The sequence below is a fragment of the Syngnathus leptorhynchus genome, unplaced genomic scaffold (genome assembly GCF_054491065.1).
Source record: "Syngnathus leptorhynchus isolate UIUO unplaced genomic scaffold, UIUO_Slep HiC_scaffold_429, whole genome shotgun sequence".
In the NCBI taxonomy this organism is placed as follows: Eukaryota; Metazoa; Chordata; class Actinopteri; order Syngnathiformes; family Syngnathidae; genus Syngnathus; species Syngnathus leptorhynchus.
The window spans coordinates 1-7,921 of record NW_028232374.1 but is presented as its reverse complement, the minus strand read 5'-3'; the positions used below and the strand labels follow the sequence as shown (position 1 = coordinate 7,921).

The 7,921-nt window shown below is 65.7% G+C and overlaps 1 non-coding gene across 1 annotated transcript; it reads right to left on the bottom strand.

The window, feature by feature from the left end:
- Positions 1-6,019: 6,019 nt before the first annotated feature.
- trnal-aag (transfer RNA leucine (anticodon AAG)) lies at positions 6,020-6,103 on the bottom strand. Its single transcript has one exon. It is a non-coding gene; the product is annotated as a tRNA-Leu (tRNA).
- Between the last annotated feature and the right edge of the window lie 1,818 nt (positions 6,104-7,921).

Below are 7,921 nucleotides of genomic sequence, written 5' to 3'. Positions count from 1 at the left end.
TCGGCCAACGAAAATCAGCTTTGTTGTGACGACACGGGCTGATGAGCTGAATTACCTCGAGCGAAGAACGAACGGCGTCGCGCCGGAGCGCGTCTGTCGGTTCGTGGAGCGGATCGTGTTTGACGACACGATCAGCTCGGGGTTTGTGGTCCCGCTCGGGGCGATTCGAGTGCGGGTCTTCTTGCGCAAGACGGACGCTAGCGGCGTTGTGCATCGTTACTCGGGAGAAGTAACGGTGCGTTTGAGGAACAGCTGAGGGGGATTGGGATGAAGTTACACAACAAGGGGAGCTCGGGCTCTCACGGACGGCGGGGTGCCGCGCTGGTGATGGCGCTACTCGCCGCGATGGCGGCTGCCGGCATGGCGTTGCTTCTGATGACGACTTCGCGGACGTCGTCGGATTCAGCGAATCGGGAGTCGGCGCGGCTGAGGGCTCGCTATCTGGCCGAAGGCGCTCTTGAGCACGCGAAGAAGGAGGTGCTGAACGCGATTGCGAACTTTGGGCTGCCGCCGACCGAGGGCGAGACGGAGATCGACGGGATCGCGGTGTCGTACGAGATCGAAGCGGTGCCGTGGGATACGGTGCCGGAGGGGGCCGACCTTTCGAATCCTGCGGTTGAAGAGGCTTACTTTCAACGGGTCGTCGAGGACCCTAGCGGGATCAAGACGACGACACGGCGCTATTCGATGAGCTCGCGTGTGTCCTGGCGAGGGATCTTCTGGGAGGCGCACCGGCTTATCAACGCGGAGTCGACGCCGCTGTTCCAGTTCGCTGTGTTCTACACCGAGGATCTCGAGATCCAGCCTGGTCCAGACATGACGCTTGGCGGCCGGGTGCATTCGAACAACGACATGTTCCTTGGATCGGGAGGGACGTTGACGGTCGACTCGAACTACCTGCGATCCGTTGGTGACATCTACCGGCGCCGCAAGGACGACCCGGATCAGTCGAAGGGGAACGTCGACGTGCGCCGCTGGGTCGCGAATCCCTACGATCCGACCGAGCCGTCCGAGTTTGTGCGGATGAACAGTCGCTCGCAGATGGAGGCGCTCGGAGTTGAGACCGAGAGTGGGTTCGACGGGGATTTTGTTGCTGGGCACGACGAAGAGGCGGACGGCTCGTACTTTGATGAGGACGATTGGCTGCCGTGGTCGGTGGGGGCGCTCGAATACTGGAGCGAACCTGCCGAGTACGAAGGCGGGCACGGAAGTACGGTGCAGACCGGCGAGCACGGGTTGACGGAGTCGGTGACGCCGCGCATCGGATCGATCCAAATGTTCGACACCGCCGAGGGCGGGTCGTTCGCTTACGACGAGCTACTCGGCGAGTACGTGGAGGTTGCGACCGGAACCGGCACGCACGACCGAGGCTATTACCACGGCGCGGCGGACCTCGTTGTTATCGGTGAAGCCGATGGGGACTTACGGCTCTACGACGGTGATGGGAATGAGCTGGACGTTGCGACCTACGCGGGAGCGATCGGTGATGGGAGCGTCTACGACGCGCGACAGGTCTCCGGTGGGATCGACAGCGTGCCTGTGGTCGAAATTGATATCGAGGCGTTGGGTGATGCGGGGCTCTTTCCGGAGAACGGACTGATCTACGTGTCGCACTACGGCATGGGGGCGGACGCCGAAGCGAAGGGGGTGCGCCTGAGAAACGGGGAGGAGCTCGCGAGCTCGCTCACCGTGGTCGTCGAGGGGTCGATCTATGTCCAGGGCGACTACAACACGACGAATAAGAAAGGTGCTGCCGTCATCGGCGATGCGGTCAGCCTGCTTTCCAATTCGTGGGATGACACCAAGGGCGCGGGCAGTCTGCCCGCGGCAAGCAACACGACCTACAACCTAGCCATGATCACGGGCAACCACGCGACGGTCGGGTCGGCGTACAACGGGGGTCTGGAGAACCTGCCGCGCTTCCACGAGAATTGGTCGGGCAAAACGGCTTCGATCCGAGGCTCTTTTGTGAATACCTGGGAGAGCGAGTACGCGACGGGCAAGTGGAAGTATGGGGGCGATCGCTACACGGCGCCGCGCCGAGACTGGCACTACGAAACCGCCTTCAACGACGTCGCCAACCTCCCACCTTTTACGCCCGTGGCCGTGGCAGCTCGCGATGTCGTTAGCTGGTAGAGGCGCGGGGCTGGACACTTCTCTGCACCTCGGATGGCAAGGGTGTCCGGTACGGGTCGCCGAGGAGGAGCCGGATTCGCCCAGGGCGGCGAGCCGGCTTCTGCGGGGTGTGGGGCGCTAGCGTTCCTCGAGGAAGCGCCCAAGGCGAACGATCGCTTCACGCAGGCGGTCCATGGGGACCGTGTACGCGAGGCGGACGTGGTGCTCGAGTTCGAAGGCTGTGCCGGGGACGAGGGCTAGGTGCTCTTCTTTCAGGAGGGCTTCGCAGAACTCGAGGGAGCCTTCGCCGGGGCGGCAGAACGGCTTGATGTTCGGGAAGGCGTAGAACGCGCCGCGAGGCTCGGCGAACTCGAGGCGGAGGCGGTGGAGTTCGGGGACAAGCCAGCGGCGGCGTTCGTCGAGGGTCGCGATCATGCTCGCAACCTCGGGGGGGTCGGTGGCCAGGCCGGCTTCGTAGGCATCCTGGGCGACGGCGTTGGGCGATCCCGTCATTTGGCTGTGAAGCCGGCCCACGGCGCCGGCGAGCGCGGGCGGGGCGGCGAGGAAGCCGATGCGGTAGCCGGTCATTGCGAGCGACTTGGAGGCGCCATCGATGATGACGGTGCGCTCGCGCGCGGCCGGGGAGAGCTCGGCGGGGGAACGGCTGCGCTCGCCTTCGAAGACGAGTTGGTGGTAGATCTCGTCCGAGACCATCCAGAGGTCGTTCTGGATCGAGATGGCGGCGAGTCGTTCGACTTCCTCGGCCGTCCAGACGTAGCCGGAGGGATTGGAGGGGGAGTTGATTAGAACGGCGCCCGCGGAGGCGGCGCGGGCTTCGATCTGATCGAGCTGCGGGCGACCGCCGGGGCCGGGCGGGATGCCGATCGGGATGCCGCCTGCAAGGCGGATGATTTCGAGGAAGCTGCCCCAGGCCGGGAGCGGGATGAGGACTTCGGTGCCAGGCTCGCAGATAGCTTGGAACGTGCCCGAGAGCGCGTGCTTGGCGCTGTGGCAGACGGTGATCTCGTTCGGTCCGTAGCGCAGCCCGCGCGTGCGTTCGAGGTAGGCGCCGATCGCGTTGCGCAGGCTGATGGTGCCTGCGGCCGGGGTGTAGCGGACGTCGCCGCTTTGGATCTTCGCGCAGGCCGCGTCGCGGACGAGCTGCGGCGCGCCCGCGTCGGGCTCGCCGACGCCCATGTTGACCACGTCGTGGGTCTTGGCGAGTTCTTTGGCGCGGGCGTCGAGGGCGAGAGTCAGCGAGCCGGGTACCGCCTTGACCCGTTGGGAGAGGTGCATGGCGGAGTTTGGATGGGGGCCCCGCGGCGCGTCAAGGGGGCTGGCCGGACGGCTGCAGCCTTTCGTTCCCCGCGGCTGAACTGCGGCCGGTGCCGTCTTCGATTCGGAGGAGGCCAACGGCTCGCGCGCGACGAATCGGGCTTGAGCTCGGTTCGGCCGCCGACCGGCGGGGAGCTGGTTCGAGCCGCTGGGAGGCGCGTGGAGCCACCGATCGTGGATCGGAAAACAGGGCATGCACCGGCGGAGCGGCTGGGGAGCGTCCCGGGCGGGGACGGCGGCTCGGGGGCATGGGATGGCTGCCGGCTTGGGCGCGGGGCCGGCGGCCAGGCTCGCGAAATGGGCCCCGGTGGTTCGGCGATGGACGGAGTCGTGGGGAAGAGCCCGCGTCGCGGGTCGTCCGTGGGTGCTGGGCGCGCTCTCGCCAGGGGTGGCGGTCGACGCAATAGCGCCGGGCGGGGGGTGGAAGCTCTCCCGTCCCTTGTCAGCAGGCATGGGGACCCGCACCCTGGGCACCTTCGCCTCTGACCCTGCCATCGATCCCATGCGCCGCCGCTTCCTCAAATACTCCATCGTCGGATTGCTCGCCCTGGCCTTCGCCGGGTTCTTCGCCTTCTCGACGTTCTTCTTCAGCCCGCTCGAGGGCGACTACGAGTTCGACATCTCGACGCTGATTCCGCGCGAAGTCGACTACTTCGTCGCCAAGGCAGACTTGCGGAGCGAGTTCAGCGAGTTCCCCGAGCTGGCTGTCGCGTCGCGGCTCGAGAAGACGTCGGCGGGGACCACGCTGCTGGAGTCGCCGGAGTGGGAGTCCTTCCGCGCGGAGACGTCGAGCCGGCATTGGCCGAGCTGAACCGGACGCTGAGCTCGCTGCCCATCTCGGTGGACGTGTTGGATGTCTTTGGCGGCGACGATGTCGCCGTCGCTGGCTACCAGCGCGGTTCTGGGGCCGGGCAGTCGGGCTGGGCCGTTTACGGTCGCGGCAACTGGATGGCGAAATTCGGCCTCGCGCTGCTGCGCTATCCCAATTTGATCGGGCTCGCGGATCAGGGCATGAACTCTTCAACCGAAGAGGAGATCACGACGCTCTCCGGGGGGCAGTTGACCGAGCCGCTCTATCTCACTCGTGTCTTCGACGTGATCGTTGCCGGCGTAGACCGGTCACTGGTCGAGCGTGCGCGCGCGCTCGAGATCTCCGGCGGCCGCGACTCGTTCGGCCAGAGCGCACGTTACAACGACTACATCGCACGCGGGGACCGGCGTGGCGATGAGGCGGAGTTCTTTGTCGACTATCAGAAGCTCGCGGCGACTCAGGAGCTTCCGGGACGCTGGCCGGACACGCAGTCGGAAGACTTCTTGCCGGCGTTCCTGGGGCGGCTCTTCCAGGCTTCTTCCGTCAAGGAGTTCGTGGGCACAGCGCGGTTTGAGGACGGGGTCGCTATCGATTTGCACGGCGACTTCTCGTCGGAGCTGCTGACCCAAGCGCAGAAGTCGCTGTATCGCAGCAAGGGGCTGGACCGGGAGCCGTTCAAGGAGCGTATCGCCGGGTTCGCGCCGCGCGATACGGGGCTGTTGCTCTACCTGCAAGCTGATCTTGGCGATCTGCTGCGGCAGGTGATCAATGCGTTCAGCCCCGCGACCCTGAGCCTCTTGGAGGAGCCGATTCGCAACGTTTGGGGCAAGGGAACCGCGGATGAGTTCATCGATGAGCTCGCGTCCGCGTTTCACGATCGCATGATTCTGATCGTGCGCGCGAACGACTATCCGCCCGACCCGACGGGGCCGCCTCACAACGACGATCCGGTGCCTGCATGGACCGTGATCTTGTGGGTCAAGTCGGAGAAGAAGATCGAGGACATGCAGAACAAGGTCGTCGCGAACCAGTCGTTCTTCGGCTTTGCGGGGCGCGAGCCTGGTTCGAACGGCGTGTTCAACAACAAGCTCGACGGTGGCTTCACCGCCCAGGAGTACTGGACGCAGGCGATTCCGGGAACGGGGGCACATCGCGACGGGGCGGGCGGATGACTTCTTCCTGCTCAGCAACCACTTCGGGATGGTTCAACAGATCCTGAAGACGCGCTTCGAAGGTGGCTCGCGCTACCCGCGACTGACCGATCATCCCGAGTTCAGCGACTTGCTGTCCAAGAGTCTTCCGAGCGCAGCGCTCACGCTATGGGCGGATCCGCGCTCGATGGGCGAGGCGCTGCGCAAGATCATGCGTAGGACCGCTGAGCTCAGTGTCGCCTACGATCCGCGCCTGGTGCGGCAGCAGAAGGAGGCCGAGGTGCTCAAGGAGCAATTCGGTGGCCGCCGCGCGAACGCGCTCAACGAGGCGGAGCAGGCGACGCTGCAGGAGCTCGTCGACCAGCGCATGCGTGACTTCGATATCGAGTTTCGCTCGGCGCAGGTGCCTGAGCTCTACCGGGCGTACGAGCGCAACATCACCTACCTGGAGGCGATCGACGGCGCGCTGCTGCAGCTCGCGGTTCAGCCGAAGTTCTTCGAGCTGACGCTGCGGCTGCGGTCGTTGCTGCAGCCGCGGTCGCTCTAGCCGCGGACGTAAGAAGCGAGCCCGTGACGCGCTGGGCGTCACGGGCTCGCTTGAAAGTGGTGCCCGGAACTGGAGTCGAACCAGCACGGGTTTTACCCCACAAGATCCTTAGTCTTGCGCGTCTGCCAATTCCGCCACCCGGGCACCTTGGTCGCTTTTGTTCGGGGAGGCTTCGCTTACGGGGCCCGGAAATCTAGCGGCTCGGGCGGGCGCAGGCAAGGCTCTCGCCCTGAAGTCGTTCGGAGTCTTGCGCCAGCTTCGGAGGAGGGCGTTCACCGGACGGGCGGCGGCTCTGGCTTTCGGGATGGCCGAGCGGTAAGCCGGGCTCCGGCGAGGGGGCAGGCGGGCTTTTTGGGATGGGTCGCCCGAGTCGTGACGCGGTGGATCGCATCCGGCTCGCGACGCCTGGCGAAGGCTGAGGGTGAGTGCGGTGTGCGCATCGGCTGGCTCCGCGTCCTCCGGTCCTGACGCATCGCGCTCGCCACGCTATGGTCTTGGCCGCCGGTGCCCGTCCGGCGATTCGCCTGCCCTGAAGCAAGCTCCACGCGGAGCCAAGACCCCCAACGGAGCCACAAAACGATGAGCAGCCTCAAAGGAAACGCCCTGATCGGTCAGTCCGGCGGCCCGACGTGCGTGATCAATCAAAGCCTCGTCGGGGTGATCGAGGAGGCTGTCGGCTCGTCTGAGATCCGCAACGTCTACGGCGCGGTGCGCGGAATTCAGGGGGTCCTCGACGAGAACCTGATCGATCTCGGGCGGGAGTCGAAGGCGACTCTCGAGGCGGTGGCGAACACGCCCTGCGCGGCGCTGCGCTCGATTCGGAAGAAGCCGACGCGGGAGGAGTGCGAGCGGGTTCTGCAGGTTCTGAAGAAGCACGACGTGCGCTACTTCTTCTACCTGGGCGGCAATGACTCGGCGGAGACGGCCCACATTCTGAATGAGATCGCGGTGGCCGAGGGCTACGAGGTACGCCTCTTTCACGTTCCCAAGACGATCGACAACGATCTTCGGGTCACCGATCACTGCCCGGGCTACGGCTCGGCGGCCAAGTTCGTCGCCCAGGCGTTCATGGGCGACAACCAGGACAACCGCAGCCTCCCGGGGATCAAGATTGATGTCGTCATGGGCCGCCATGCGGGTTGGTTGACGGCGGCGAGCCTTCTGGCCCGCGAATACGAGGGCGACGGTCCGCACCTTATCTATGTCCCGGAGCGCGATCTGACGTGGGATCAATTCCTGGGGACGTCGAGCGCGTCTTCAGCGAGCACGGTCGTTGCCTGGTTGCCGCCAGCGAGGGCATTCATGGCCCCGGGGGGGAGCTTTTGGTCGAGTCGGCGGAGACCGATTCCCACGGCAACGTGCAGCTCTCCGGTTCCGGCGCCCTCGGCGACCTGATGGCGGCCAAGGTCCGGGCGGCGCTCGGGTCGAAGTTGCGCGTCCGCGCCGACACTTTTGGTTACCTGCAGCGTTCCTTTGCCGGGCTTGCGTCGTCGGTCGATGCCGCGGAGGCTCGCGAGGTCGGGCGCACGGCCGTGCGCGTCGCGACCGGTGGCGAGGTACCGCACGGATCGATCTTCATCCAGCGCGACAGCAACTCGCCCTACCGGGTCAGCTTTCAGGTGACCGAGCTGGCGAATGTCGCCAAGAACACCCGTGAACTAGACGCGGGCTTCCTTTCCGGGGCGAGCGATATCGACGCTTCGTTCCTCGACTACGTGCGTCCGTTGACCGGGGACCTGCCCCGTGCCGGACGCCTCTCCGACTTCCCCCTGGGGGGGTGATGACCGTGACCGAAGAAGAGCAGCCGAGTCCGCCCGAAACCGTGACCAACGTCGAGACGGTGCCCGCGGAGGGGTCCGGCCCGTACCGGAATCTGTTGGTTCCGCTGGTGGTGGTGCCCGCCTTGATCGTCATGGTGCTGGTTGCTGTCTTCGCGCTTTTTGGCGCGATCGCCGGCGAGGA